Source organism: Lichenostomus cassidix, chromosome 11 (genome assembly GCF_008360975.1).
Source record: "Lichenostomus cassidix isolate B80296 chromosome 11, HeHo_3.0, whole genome shotgun sequence".
Lineage (NCBI taxonomy): Eukaryota > Metazoa > Chordata > Aves > Passeriformes > Meliphagidae > Lichenostomus > Lichenostomus cassidix.
Window position 1 is genome coordinate 15,483,789 of NC_139492.1, and position 14,926 is coordinate 15,498,714.

At 37.2% G+C, this 14,926-nt stretch overlaps 1 long non-coding RNA gene across 8 annotated transcripts in view; it reads right to left on the reverse strand.

The window, feature by feature from the left end:
• Positions 1-14,926, reverse strand: part of LOC146432372 (uncharacterized) — a 255,293-nt gene that overhangs the window by 107,185 nt on the left and 133,182 nt on the right. For all 8 annotated transcript variants that reach the window (XR_014854572.1, XR_014854578.1, XR_014854577.1 and 5 more), the window contains exon 2: positions 5,066-5,173. This is a non-coding gene — a long non-coding RNA (uncharacterized LOC146432372). The remainder of the gene's footprint in view (positions 1-5,065; positions 5,174-14,926) is intronic.

Genomic DNA, 14,926 nt, shown 5'->3' on the forward strand with positions numbered 1-14,926 from the left:
ACAAACAAAAATCATTTTTATGGTTTCAAACCAAATAACACATTACATGTTTCCCCCTCTAATAGCAGCGCAGGGTTCTGAGGCAGCCCCAGAACGTTGCAGCAGAGCTCAGCGTGACATCTCTATGCAAGTGTGAGAACACTTCTCTCGCTGCAGCGGGACCATGAGGCAGCTCAATAAAAGCTACTCAAATATTTTTAAGTAAACATTTTAGCTGAGCTTTTCTTGTATTAATTTTGATACTCTCCAGATATCAGTAGCGCCTGCCTACACTACTCACTGCAAAAGGGACGAACAGGAATCTCATACATATTCAATTTCCATTATTAGTTTTATTAGAGTGATCCATGACTACGTGGGAAAGTTAGCAAAGAGAAGAAATTGTTTAAACTCATCGCCAGAGACTTCTCCATGGAACAACATGACACTGGCAGAAAGAGAAGGCCATGAAATTACATTCCTCAGGACAGGGCACATTAAGTTTTCAAATAAATAACTTTTGCATTTAAAACTTACATGGACAGACTATATAAGAGATTGTATGGTTTAAGAGTCTCCATTTCGCTTTTTCACCATCAAAAAAATGTATCTTCCTTTTGGTCATGCCAATAAAGCAAAATTACTGAAGGCATTGTTACTTACAGTGTAACTGACAAGATGATCATTTCAGCACAAATTAGGGAGAAACTGTGTTTACCACAAAAGTAAAGTAATCCCATTCCAGTTCATTTTACTACTCACACCCCTAAAGGTAAGCACATGTTTACAGAACTGGCTCAATTACCTGAGGCTTTGTGGCTCACACCTAAATTACTGAGACATCTATGAGCTGCACCATTACCCATTCAAACCTGAAACAAAAACTTTCAAATAATTGGCTAAGACCCTAATTCTACAGCATGGACAAGGCTTTAAATTAGTACCAGATGCTGGATTTTCATCTTTAAACAACAGTTCTAAGGACAGAGAAAGATTCATCTTCCAAGTCTACTTCTGCCTGCAGACAATATGACCCATCTTAATGAGGCTGCTGAATGCTTTATGAGCAATTTCATCCACTAGTTACTACATTCTGGCACCAAAATTGAAATATTCACTTTAAATCTTGCCATTAGGACACGACTGCATTCTGCCAAATTTCCAATGCCAGTTCTTCCATTCAATGGTGATTGAGTGTTCCTCCAGAACCAAACAGATAACAGCAAGATCTGCCTACACATCCTGTGTCACAACCAGCTCGTTTAGCTCCCTGTTCCCATAGACACCGTTTGGAAAAGAGACACTGGGAAAACAGTTTGCCATGACCCAGTTATATCCCTGCTACCTGCTGCTGCTAGCAGCTACCTATAGCTCTGCTTACGGGTTCAACCACAAAAATCCTACTGAACACAATGGTGCCACCCCTGAGAAACTGAGAGGGGGATAAGAGAAAAGGAGAATGGAGAATTCAGGGTTTATTTCAAATTTTTGAGGAAAAATGTGGCCCCATGCTCAGGAAAACGTGAAAAATACATGGTGTAAATATGTTTCTATATTAGTAGGGACTGTCAGTCACAAACCTGTTTTACTATAATACCATACACAGACCTGTGACCTGGGAAAAAACACCAAAAAATGCCATTTTCAGAAAACTACAATTTTAAAAGAACACATTAATTTGAGGAATATGAAAAAAATATTTCCTACTAACTTTTTTTCATAAAGTGGGTGCTTTAGACCAGTTGTCACCCGTGAGAATGAGGTCCCTGTATTGCTGCATAGACATTTTCAGTGCTGACACTGTGGCCGTGGGAAACACCAGGGGCCAGTCAACCAAGCATTCTCCAAATTAACTGTGGAGAGCAAAGCAAGAGGACTTTTCTCTTCTCTTCTCTGGAAAAACCCCAAAACCAACAGGTTTATAAGTAAGGTAGAGTTTAATAAAAAAAAAAAAAATTACCCCATGTTAAAAAAAAAAGAAAAAGTTGAAGAACATGGAGTCAGAGTCAAAATTCATAATCTGGAGTTACCTAGCAAATCTTATGAAAACATACCATAAAGTTATAATTAACCCCAGAATATTTGACTTGAAACTTTCATATTCTTGATGAATGAATTTTTACATATCAAATTTTCCACCACAGAAATTAATATATCATCTCTGTCCATATATCACTGCCATGCCTGCACAAGTTCACTCTTCTATGCCTCAGTTTTTTGAATCCTGCTTTCTTTGCCTTTGAAATTATTTATTATATTGTTTTTGCCGCATAATAATTGCTTTTCTTTTGTACATTGCAGGGCTCAGGAGGAAGAAAGGAGGAGGGAAAGAAAGAAAGAAAATGTACTTTCCTTGTTATTAATTTTCAGAGTCCTTTTTTTTATTTATTTTAAAGTAAGATGTTTTGTTTCCCAGGCAGTATGCATGCCTGGCTCTATGAAGTGCGAGGTGCAATTGCTGCCCTAGCTCTGTGTGTGGCTGTGGCCTTAGAAGTCAAGGATAAAAGAAACAAAACATTTTTTTTTTTAATTCTGAAGTGAAAAATCCATTTGATTTCTTTTTGTTTATTGCTGCATTACTTAGGTAATTGCTTGAGTTGAGTCAGACTGACGGCAGGGCTCTGGACCCTCTGACTCCAATCCTTTTGCTTTATTTATTAGTCTCCCTTATTAAAAGAATGTCTTGGCTTATATGATGGGTACTGTTCAAGCAGAAGTTAAATCACTTATATTTGCAATCTAAGTCACTGACTCACAAAGGCTGAGTATACTGGGCTAAGTATTCGCAATAAAAAAAAAGCTCTAAACCACGAAAATCCTAAGCTCAGTCCTAAAAAATGAGATCGTTCAAAAAGGTCTGTGAAGATTTGCAAAACATTTAAGTGAACCAAGCCATGGTAACTTGCACACAGAAGTCATTCCACACAAAAAAGTGTAGCATCCACAGATATAAAACCTGGCCATGCTCGAGCAGCTCACATGCAATATGACCTAATTTATTCAGAGAAACCTAGGCAAAAGTTAGCTTATCCTCTGCCTCTCACAACGATCCAAAGACCTGTTATTTCAAACAGCACTGTTTTGTCAGTATTTTCTAATATTCTTAACAGAACCAGGCTCCTAAGGTCTTCCGTTTTTTGTGATTCTGTGCAAAACCAGCAATATTTCACTACTTGGTACCTCAAATGGTGCTGACACCCTCTTGTAAAACTCAGGCTGGCTAAGAATGGAATCCTTAATGAAAATATTAGATTACAAAGTAAGTTACAAAAAGAAAGAACTTCAGCCATTTTTTAAATTCTCATTGATGTTTTAACCTGATGGCCCAGGATAAAACTACACACACAGGGTATTTAAGAAATTCATGTGTCCAAACCTTTAACCTTGTCATAAAATTTTCCATTCTTTTCATTGCTAACATTCAACATATTTGTTTTAATAAGCTATTCACATCCCCAGCATCTTCAAAGACAGAAAGGAGTGTTGGTTAGAGCCCTGTACTGAAAGACAAGACTTCTGGTTGATGTTCCTGGGATCATATGTCCTGTCTTTGCCAGATTTCTAGGAATAAATTCCTCGTTCTGGTTTTTTCCCACTTTCAGTGTTAGTTTCTCTTTCAGTCCTGTCCTGTCACTGACTTACACGAGTCCCTGGCACCAAGTGAGGTGCATTCCTGTAAGCCATTAGGGATATTCTTAGTGCTGGTTTTTTCCAGCCTATTAGTTTTTGTGCTAGTACTGTACTGGTTGCCTTTAGCAATGCACTGTTTTGGTGGATGAATTCTGTATTTGCTTGAGGCCACAACAGGATCAGTGTTCTGTGTCGTTTCCATTTTGTCTCAAGCAGCCTTTGCACTCACTTGAAATAAGTGTGGACTTTTGCCACTGACAATTGCAAATTTAGTCCATACTATGTGGAAAACATGATCCACCTTGAGGTTTTAAGCCAGTAAACTAGATGTTTATTGAGAAAGCATGAAAGGAAGTGTGAACTTGAATGAACAGTTTCATGAGCTCTGCTATTAAACAGTGGTGTAGTTTATCAGGGTAAGTTAATGCAGAGAAGAACTTCCATGTTATTTCTGGGTTTACTCACCAGGCTGCCAGGAGATCATCCTAGAAATTGTTCTACAACTCTTCTGCTTCATCAAGGAGGTGTTCAGTATTATCACACTCATCATTTCATTTCTGTTCTTAGGTAATGACCACCAAACCTCTCTCAAAAAGCAAGTCTCTCAGCTTACACTTGCAAACTTCACAGTACCAATATTCTCCTCTCTCACCTATTAATCTCTCCTGAGATACTCATTTCTGCTTGCACTGAGTGGCATAACGTGTTCTAATCTGCTCCTAGACCCCAACCCTAGTTATTTCCTCAGTACTACTGACTCTTCATCAGTTGTCTCTTCTCTTTTGGCTTCTCCTGCTGTCAATTCACACTTGATTGCCTTCTCTCTAATAACTCATACACTATATATTCTTCTGCTATATTTTGTTTTGCTTCCTCTACATTTTAGGATAATGAGAAAGGAGCATCAGCTGCTCCCTGTCCACTCAGCCTGTCCTGTACCCTGAAATTATATCTACATTATCCATAATCCTTTCATAGACCTGCAGCCCTCATGACTGACTACAGCACATGGTCACCTGCCAGCCTAAAGGTAATGACATATAAGATTTGGACAAAACTGGTTCAATTACACCACCAAAGGATTCCTCTGCCTTTCTCAAAATATCTTCACTGTGCAGCTCACTGGCCTTAGAAGTACATTGAAAATTTCTGAGTGCTTTGCCTTTGAACTCCAATTACCATAATTTCATCTCATAATTAATAAAGTGAAAGTAGAAGCAGTAGTGTTTCTGATTTACATAATTAGTATAAAACCCGTGCATTGTTCAAACAAAATGCTGCTACCGAATTTTGAAACTTGATCTCAAAAACCTAAGGCCCTTAATCTATAATTAAATTTAAGATAGCTGTATCTTACGGACATGGAATATTTTCATTACAGGTGCAAATTTTATGTGGACAACAAGCCTATTACAATACTGAGACAGCACTGGAATAGAAACAAAATGTCCCTTACCCAAGCATGACCATTTCCATTGGAAATCTTCATACAGAGCATTCAATCCTCCTGTAGCATGTCCACTCCAAAAGAGAAGGCTTTCTTGAAAGACTACACAGGGATTTCCTGCAAAAGAAAACAGGAAAAATAAAAAGTATAGGAATAAATAAATTAAAAAAAAAACCTAAGCACACTCTTGCAAAACTGTAAAAGCAATTCTGACCACCTGGTCAGTGGAAAGCATCCCAGGATAGCCATGTGTGTGCAAATGTTTAATTCATGAAGAAATAAGAACTCTCCAAAGAAGCCTTTGAAAGAACATGGCTAAAGCTTTGTGGCCATAGTGGTGTGGGTGAACACTGATCTGAACTCCCTCTTCTTGTCTAAGCCTACCTACAGTTAAAATGTGCTTTGAGAGGTGACTATGACATTACTGCTGCAGAGGTTGGGGGTATTGGTTGCACCATGCAGGATTTTATCAGGAGGGCCATATCACAGCTTTACAAACCTAAAAATGCAAAGGTGCATTGATAAAAAGAAAATGCATTGCCATTAAAAAATCATTAGTTGAAACCACTAGTCGTTATTACATCCAAAATATTTTGTTTATATTAAAAAGAAATTTTAAAATTGAGTCATTCACTACTAATTTTCTCCCCAGTGACAGCACCCAAATTTCTTTTCTAAATTACATATGCTGAGTTGCCACAGAATTTTTTATTATTTTAGCGTTACAATAACACAGATGATAGTTATCTTAGCAGAAAGATAAAGAGATTACTGAATTCTAAACCTGAGATGGAAACAAATTTCTTACTTTAAATTGTGTCACCCTCTCTCCACAGAAAGAGTGATTATAATCTGCAAGGGGGGGCAGTAAAGCCCTCCAGAAGCAATCCTTTCATAACTTCACCATTTTTCACAGGCAAGTATAATTACAGTTTTGCATAACCATCTAATGAGAGGAAGTCCTTTCTTGCAGTGTTAATAAAGGACCTTGCATAACATGTTAACAAAGCAATGGCACTCTATGTAGGTAATGTCATTGTGTAATTAGCATGCTCATAAGATGACTTAAGATTACAGTTTATCTGAATCTAATAACTGCCTATCAGCTGCTTTACCATTCTGTCTTTTTCAATATATCTTTCCTCATGAATGGTTTGAGTATCCACCCGCTCAGTGCAGAAGCACAGAGGGAATAAAACAAGCCAGCAATGAAACAGAAACAAAAAAAAAATTAGTTTGAGAGCAATTAAATTAATAAACATAAAAAAACAGCTTTCTCACATGCCTAAGCATGTTTTTTAGAACATGGTATCACAAATATCAGTCTTTGCTATTAATTTCCAGGTGGTAGAACATTGAACATTTGAAATGATATGAGAAAGGCAACTGGAAATTCTACTGGTCACTTAATACAAGACACAAAAGCAGAGTTTGGGAAGAGTTGGACAGTTCTCTAAGCCAATTAACAATTAACAGGCTGCTTTCACAGGAAGCTATCATTGGTTGGAACCTCAAATTCAATATTTATCAGTGGCCAGCATCAAGCCCTGATGGCTTCTCCTCTCCTGTACCCATAGGCTCAGCAGGCAGAGTAGAACAGAATTCAGAGTTTGGTGGTACAGCTGGACTAGAATCACCTTTCCAGTTTGCAGCTCGGACCTCAGAAAGCAGCAATAAAGAAAAAACTAGGAGAAGTAGAAGAACTCAGCCTGGAACAATGTAATGTTGATTCATGGATCCCCATGGAGAAAATCCCTTTCCATCAGTTTTTCTCTATCAGACTCAAGAAAGAAAGCCAAGTGAATGAAAAAGTAGATGACAGAGTGAGCCTAAGTTTTGGCTTGGCATGTTCTTCATAATGTGTACATTTCAGAGCTGGAAGGGAGAGTTTTTAGGACCACAAATATTCAAGCTCCTGAGTCAGCAGAACAGTGAGAACCTCAATTAGGACAGAAATTCAGCAAAGAGCACTACGTATCTCCCAACTAAAAAACCATAACCAAAGAATCAAAAATTACATGTAAAACTTTTCCTTAAAAAAAAAAAAAAAAAAGCATCTCCCTGAAGTAGTAACTGTAGAACAAATTAAGACATTTCCAAGTATTTGCTAACCTACTTACAGGCATCATTGCTCCCTTGGGCCTTTGTAGCCTTACACCTTCCTTAACGGACTAGCTGAATAGGTAAATGGGTTATATCAGGCCAGGAAATCAATGTGTATACTGTGTTCTCAGCCCCAGATGAGCTTGTCGAAGCCATTTTATTATAGCTGGAGGAGCTGTATTGATCTCACTGTTAACTACTCGGAGGTGGCGAGCAATCCGATGAAGATGCGTCCTGCCGTCCATCCAAATGCTTTCTCCCCTCAATAGTCCTAACAGAGTTAAGTGTTTGCAGATTGAATTAATTTAATGTTTGCTTAATCAAAACTGACTATGCTGGAGCCTAAATTCTATTAATTGCTAAAGGAATCACGCTAATGCTGTAACATGACGTTAGGCTGGAAAGGGCTTCATTTCACTATGACAAGGGGGGAAAAGGGTCATAGGGAGAATGGGGGGGTAAGTCAGGAGTTATTACATAAAAATATCTTTTTTTATGTCACATTCCCCAAACAGAGAGAGTTCAAACTTCTCTGCCTTTTTTTTTTTTTTCTGAAATGGGCTTATTGTCAGCCAGAAAAATTTCCCTTCAGTGAATTGACAGGCACAGCAAGTTAACTTTATAATTGATGATGAGAAACAAAGAAGTTGCAACATCACCCAGATTTATTTATGCAACAAAGGTCTTCTGTTGAATAAAACCAGATGCAACTTCTCTAATTTCTTATTTCTATTTAGTCCTAAGGTTAGTAAATTTGTTCTCTTAAAGACAGTCAGACGTAATTTCTTCTTCACTAATTAAAAATACTTTCCCAAACTTTCCACACACAGCAGAAATGGGCTACAAGCAAGCAGAGACAGCAAAGCAAAACAAGTACTGTTTGAAATTAATAAACTAAAAGATCTTCAACAATATTATCCAGGCATCAGCCAATACACATGCTGGGCTCAAATGCTATGGGAACATTTACTAGAGAAGCACAGGTTAGGTTTCCAGGTAACTTTTCCCTAGAAAAAGCTTAAAAAAAACAAAGACAAGGGCATATTGTTTTACTTGATCAGGTGTTTCTGATAATTTCACAATCCATCACATCGAGTATTTCAGAGAGGGAAGATCTCCCTTTAGTTAGGGTCTTTTTTCCCTTTTTTTTCCCCCAAAAGCAGTTATTCCATACAGCACTTCATGGTGCTGCATATTCTTAAGCTAATTTTGGTGTTAAATTATCTGTTTCATTTGCAATACCAAGTGAATTTGCTTTCTTTTCCTATTTCTACACAGTCTACACTTGAAAAGAGTAAGTTTTGTATGGGAGTAAAATAATGTTGATTTGATTAATACAGCAGGATGCTTACAAAGCACACACTGGGTGTTAAATAGCAAACAGTAGCCAACTGCACAGATTAGCTACATACAAAACATATGTCCTGAACAATGATATTCTTTCAAACAGAAGAGCAGTCTGTGCTCTTGCCTTACACCCCAATTTACCATTTCAGTTATGCTATAAAATACATTCCTGATTACTACCTTTGTTATGTGAAAAGTTTAGGTTTTTCTCTCACAGGGCACAGAGAGACATCACAGAAACATAATTATAAGAAAAAAAAAATCTTCTGTCTGCTTCTCATGGTCTTCACCACTATTATTTTAATGTCAGTCAGTATTATTTTATAAAATGTCAGTCTTGACTTCAAGAGTTTCCAAGCTACATTTTATTCTGAGCAGAGAAGTTCCGTGCAATCATATTAATCCAATGAACTTTTCCCATAAAAAAATAGAAATATTACTCCAAGTAACATTGTTCAGCATGAAGGAAAAGGCCCCTACTACCTGAACTTCAAAGCCACAGCAGACCCCAGAGAGCAGGAGCTTTCTATGACTAACCAGAAAGTAAAGAGAAAAAGGATCAAGCATGCAGACTCGGGCAAACATCCATTTTCCAGTTCAAGAAGGGTCATCACCTGCATTTTGTGAATTAAGCAATTAGTTTTTCCCCTTCTGTAAAAAGTAGTTGCGATAACATCAGAAAGAGTTTTGCTGAAAAGGTTTTGGTTTAGTCATTACCATCGTGTTTTACAGGAATTGAACTATGAATTCAACTACACACTGGGTAAAACATTCTGAAAGCCAAACTTATTCACACATAAAGGGACTCAACTTTGAGTCCTATTTTAAAAGGACAACTTTGGAGCTGCTGAACTTTCTCCTGCATCAGATCTTTACCACACTTTGTAAAGCAGAAAAATTTAAAACATAGCCACAGACTTTTCAAAATAAATAAGAAAAAAAGCCCAACAACAAACAACCTGCAAAATAAGACACTGTCATGTGAGAGAAAATGGGAGCATCAATTTTCTGAGTCATCTACATATGAAACATAATTTCTCCCTCCATACTTTGCCTATTACCAGGATTACTGGTGTGGACAGTCCTTCAAGAACAGGATCTTTTTCAACTTAAATACAATTAGCTTATCAAATATCATAAATGAGTTTGAGGAGAAGAAAGCAAACCCTGTGGTCATTACAAGAATTATAACTGATGACTTAAGGTGCTAAAAATGCTAAGCTACGTTTTGTGGCTACTGTAGCATTCACACTGTAGTTAACTTTCAGCTCATATATTTATTTAATGCAAGCCAAAATTCTCATTTGGCTTCTCAGATAAGAATATCCCTTTTGCTAAATGATCACCTTCCATTGAAGTGTAATGTTTGAAATCTGCATTTCATGTCAGAGGTGGCTGATCTACAGAGGGAGCAGTGAAACCCAGTATAATGAAATATTGTTCTTTACAAGCCATACCTTTGCACAGCATCAAGATCATTCTGGGTTAAAACACCAATAAAATGAAAAATTCTCATTACAATTGATTCAAACATGTCAAAATGCATTTTACTTTAATCAAACTACCCTGCCCTTCACTTTTCAAACATTTCAAAAACATAAATTATATCTTGCATTTCAGAGAGAAACAAAACTGGCTGCTTTAAACTGTAATCATTGCAAATTGCAGCACTGACACCTCTGAATTAAAATTGCAGGAGAATCCACATTTAGGTTGTTTGAACCACTATCTACAGTCATTTGACATATTATAGGATCAGAATAATTTTAAGACGAATATAATATTCTTCCCCATGTATTTCATTAGTGAGGATCATTTGGATAAAAACAGAGCTCTATTTTTGAAGTCCACTGACTTGCCAGAGATAACTGTTCAGAGTTCAGTGTTTGTGGTATAACAAGCTCTGAATGACAGTGTTCTCTCCTATTCCTCAAGAGAACGGCTTTGTCATCTACCACTGTGATCCCAACAAAGAAAAATCCAGATGTCTGCAAATTAAAGGAGAGCTGGATGACATTCTGCTGTTAATGCTCAGCATACATAAATCATTGTAATAAGAGAAGATTGTTATATTAACCTTTGTCACGCAATTTTCTTTTTCTCTGTAAGAAATAGGAAAAACAACAAATTAGGTGGCACAATAATTCTATTTTGAAGCAGAATGGTGCAGAGAACTTTTATCCCCTTGCCAGTCACATGATTCCCACTTACCTGGAATTTTATATGTGCCATATAAGAAGTTAATAGTATGCACACATACTTCACTCCAATTGGTATATTGCTAGAAAGATGGAAAGCATCTTACAAATAAATCATCATTGTAAAGGAATAGATTCTGGAAGACAGGAAGCCATGAAATTTAACCTTTGCCCTACCAAAAATCCATCTTATGGCCACTGAAATGCTTTAGTTCCCCTGTCACTTATCATATGTGGGAAATGGGACATTAAAAATTCCATGTATTAAAAATGAATGCACAATATCTGTGTCTATGCACCACCCCAGCTGCTGCAATGTACAAATGTAAGAATATTTTCACTCAAGGGAGCTGCAGGGTTGGAATCTCCACCTCAGTGGAATCCCAGGAAAGAATTAATGTGCTCCATCCAACAGACCCAGTAGTATTTTAGCTCTCTGGTGTACAGAACACATATGCAGAGTGTATCAGATTAATGCTGAAAACTTAGCCTCCTGCCAGAGACCTGCCATTCTTCCAGTATGCTTTGTTTTGAAAAGTTCCAACAACAAATAAATAACTAGTGATCTAACCAAATAAATAGCTAAATAAATAGGTGTTCAAACGAGCTGCCTTAGCTCAGGAACGTGGTGTCATGTGAACCATCCTGTCATTCCTGCTGTGCTTCCAAAGGAAAATGGGCTCCTGCAGGTCCTGAGTTCCCTCTGTCCAACTCCTCCCAATATTTCTTTGGACACACACGGAGATGGAGAGACAGCAAACAGACAAACTGCTTTGCTGCAAGTTTCATCACTACTCACAAACTCTCTTTTCTAAGAACATAATACAGATGTGCTGGGTGAGTAGAAAAGTTGAGGACTGAGCTTTCCAGTCTTCAAAAATGACACTCACAATCAAATGGCTTAAAAGGAAGATTCAAAAATTCTTTTTGACCATTTCTGCAGTAGGCAAGAGGATAATTAGAGTACTTATGTGCAATAAAACAGGAGAACGTAATCATTTGGAATTATTTTTGCATCATTTCAGTACATCCATATTTCACAAAGTACTTTAAAGAGAAAATAAATATTAAAAAAGCCATATAACCTAATCCTTACAGCATAGTACAGATAGACAGAGCTAATGTATTATCAGCAATGATTTAAGAAAACTAGAGTATTGCTCTACCCTAGTTCATGTTCCCTAGTTTGATTCATCTTAAAACCAACATTTTTATTATTTAAACTGCATATCAGGCTTGTCTTATTGTCCTTTAAAATGTCACTTAGTCACTTCAAAAGTGACCCAGTAAGTACCAAAATTAAGATACAAGTAAACTTATTGAAAATATAAGTGCAAAAGGCAACCCGAAAAACTCTTCACCTTCTTTTCTTCAACAGAAACATCCAGGAATCTTGGTATCATTTCAGAAAATTAGACACACAGTGAGTGGTTTGGTATGTTTGGAAATAAGTCACATTCCCAAGGAAATCTGGGCTTTAACTGAGGACAATATTGAATTTTGGTGGGATGTCACACTAATTGCTCTGTGGGAAGGATGATAAAAGTATTATGAACACATTCCCATGCTGCAGAGGTTGAAGGATGGCTACATAAGCCTGCAGTAGGACTTCTGTTGTCTTTGTCATATCGAAGTCCTGAACTCCTACAGAATGTGACCAACTCCAATCTCAAAAAGCTTCCCTAAAGTCAGAGTTCACCCTCTTAAAGATAAAGCACTGCCTCAGCTGTTGCTGCACCCAAAGCCTATAAAATCACTGTTTATATTATAATTATATACTCTTTTGATCCACACTCAGGTTCCTTTTCCTAGATTTTTTTTCTCTGACAAATAAAATCAAGACATTTATTTCAAGAAAAGCGGGGAATATGTTTGAGATCCCACTCAACACCACTAACTATGGAGTAAAAATACCATCAAAACCAACAAGAGCATGAATAAGGAATTGAGATAATATTTCTAAATTTATCTAGATGAATACTTTCCATAAGGATAGTAAATTGACAGTACAATGTACCACACTGTAAAAAATGCAGTATAACAGGAGCCAGTGGCAGTTTGCAAGCTCCCAGTTCTGGCCTTCACTTTCTATAAAGATAAATGTAAACACGTGGGATACATCTGCTAAAATACACTGGAATTATTCTTTACTTTCTTTTTACTACACCCATGTTACAAAATAGTAGTTTTGTGCCTATCCTCAACCCTTCTGATACATTTTATCCTGAAATGAAGTTATTTTTTGAAGTATGCGTTGCAGTAATTTTTTCCACTTTTTGTCTTATTTGCAGGAAGCATTATTTACTTTATTTTCTTGAAAAGGGAAGTGTACAGGGGGAAAAAATGAAAGAAAATAACAAAAACGTATTTTTCTTACATGATCCTCCAGTATTCCAACTTCTTGCTGCAGTCAGGCTGGGCTTGCATCTAAACTTTTCCTCTGGAGCCAGAAGGGGAGAGGAAGGCAGAGGAGAGGAAGGAAAGGAAAGGAGAGGAAGGAAAGGAAAGGAAGGAAAGGAGAGGAGAGGAAGGAAAGGAGAGGAGAGGAAGGAAAGGAGAGGAGAGGAAGGAAAGGAGAGGAGAGGAAGGAAAGGAGAGGAGAGGAGAGGAAGGAAAGGAGAGGAAGGAAAGGAGAGGGCAACAATTCCACATGAGCAGGGTTACTCAATGCTATAGAGAAGGTGAATCTGCCACCATCATTAAAGTCATTCTCACTGAGTTTTGCTTCCCAGGCTAGAGTGGTGGCAAGTATCAAGTTTTGGTTTACCTAAAGCTCTAGATATTTTATCCTTTTCTTTCCATTCCTCAACTCACCTACTTCTTCAAGCTTTCACACAAAAAACCTCAAAAAACCTAAGCATTTTTTGTTCACCCAACTGTAGAATCCTTGAGGAGCATCAGGGATGCATTCACCATAAGGCTGGTTTTGCACACTGCTAAATTTCAGAATGCAAGAAATCTTTAGCTGCTAAATGATGTTTTCTAATGAGAACAAAAGACAGACTTAAATTGTGAGCCTGGCACAGTCTCACTGACTTTGAGGTTCCCAATATTTTAGCCCATGTTTTTATCTGCATTCCTGTGACTGGAGAGGTAAAAGAGGCTTCAATTAAGGAATAACAATGAACCTCAGAAAATGAGCTTTTTGACTAAAAATTAGGTTGTTCTCATCCATTCTTTGTTGTACTGCTTAGAAATAATTGACAAAAATCAGCTGCAATTTGCAGCTGCCTGATTTCACAGTCATGGTTATTAACTCAGAAGTTTCTCAGCTCTGTGCTCAGCCCCACACACAAGTTCAGTTCATGTTCTGAACTCAGTTTGCAAAAGATTGGTCCTCTAATACTGCAGGCAGAAAACAGTAATGCTAATGAGACAAAAACAGCCCTTGCAACCTCTCTCCCATCTTTTTTTTGGGGTGTTTTTTTTTTTTTTGCAACATTTATATCATTTTCATCACTACAATCTCTTTAAAAAGAAAACATTTCAGTTCTGAAGGCACCTAGCACTAGCTGGAAATGTTCTTCCTAGAATACCCAATATAGATCAGAAGTACAATTATTTTTAAATTATGTTTTTCTTGGCTGTTGCTGCAGTCCCTATTGCCTCTTTGGGATAAAGTTACAAATAGCAAAGATGAATAAGAAAGAAACTTATACTATTTAAGATTTGACAAATGAAAAAGAGGCTATGGGATCACAACCCAAACACCAAATTCCCTTGCACTTGACTGTAGCCACACTCCTTGGTTTACTACCAGGCATAGACCAGAGGAAGCCAATAGAACTGCAGTAGTTTGAGTTTTTAATTCAAAATAATTATAATTTACATATCTGATCCTACCACTTTAGTCCAGCCACTTCAAACTGCACATTCTGTCAGTTTTCACTATACACATTTCTGCACAGTTTGCTACAGGATCAGTAAAGGAGAAACACCCTTGCATCATTTACCATGACACTCCCTTTAAAAATAAAAATTCTCCCTTTTTTTATGTGCTGCATATTAATTTATAACAGCGAGACAACAGTATCAGCTGTCCATTTAAGTTATTTTAAGTTAGTTTACAGCCTGGTCCTTGAAACTCTACCTCTTAAATAGCTCAAACATGTATATACTGTGTTCTGAAGAGCTTTCATGGAGAATGTTTATTAGTCACTTTGATCTAATTCATCACAAAAGAAACCGTCTTAAAGTACATAATGTTCTCCTAAGTGACACA